The 715-nt window shown below is 39.2% G+C and overlaps 1 pseudogene; it reads right to left on the bottom strand.

Moving 5' to 3' along the window:
• LOC147818421 (uncharacterized) overlaps window positions 1–715 on the bottom strand; it is a 29,052-nt pseudogene that overhangs the window by 11,346 nt on the left and 16,991 nt on the right.

The following is a 715-nucleotide window of genomic DNA, read 5'->3' as shown; positions in this document are numbered from 1 at the left end:
GGTCACAGGTTGAGCAGATTTTACAAGTCCAATATCTGTACTATGACGAGACCACAAACATTCAGGCACTTGCTGTAACATCTCCTCTTTCAAAGTGTCTGTGTCCACCTTAGCACTACAAATTACTTCATGTGTCATTTGAACAGCTTGAGGTTGGCCATATCCTTGAGCAGAAATCATAATTTTAAGAAATTGCTGATCTTCACTCCTCCAAATAGATAGATTTTCATCTATTGGCACAAAAACAGCTTTCCCTGCTTTCACCATCATTTCTCCTATCTGCTTCTGCTCATATTCCTCAGACACATACAAAGTCACATGTGGCAAACTCTCTCTGATATTATGTTCTCTGTCCACATAATCATTCATGTCGATCCTCATGGCTGCTCCTTGTGGCCCCAGAATTATGCAACTTGAGGTGAGTTCAACTTTCTTTGGTTGGTGATTCAACCAATCTGCAGAATCTGATTGGGTATCATTCTTAAAATATTTTAATGTACAATGCAATGGATATTCTGGAAGCTTTGCATCAGGCATGTTTGCCACAATAAACTTCTCCCACAACTTGACAGGTTCTAAAAATTCAGCACTAAGATTTCCAATCCAAAACACTGAAGAGGCTTCAACTTCTGTTGTCATCAATAATTGCCGAGCAATATCACTTGGCATTTCTATCAGACATCATCAGCTGTCTGATGTACACTTTATTGTACAG

The sequence above is a fragment of the Seriola lalandi genome, unplaced genomic scaffold (assembly GCF_002814215.2).
Source record: "Seriola lalandi dorsalis isolate HSWRI2012SDOR001 ecotype SW California unplaced genomic scaffold, Sedor1 jcf7180002054584, whole genome shotgun sequence".
NCBI classification, from domain to species: Eukaryota; Metazoa; Chordata; class Actinopteri; order Carangiformes; family Carangidae; genus Seriola; species Seriola lalandi.
Note: the sequence above shows the minus strand (reverse complement) of the source record. Positions and strands in the feature narration are given on the sequence as shown.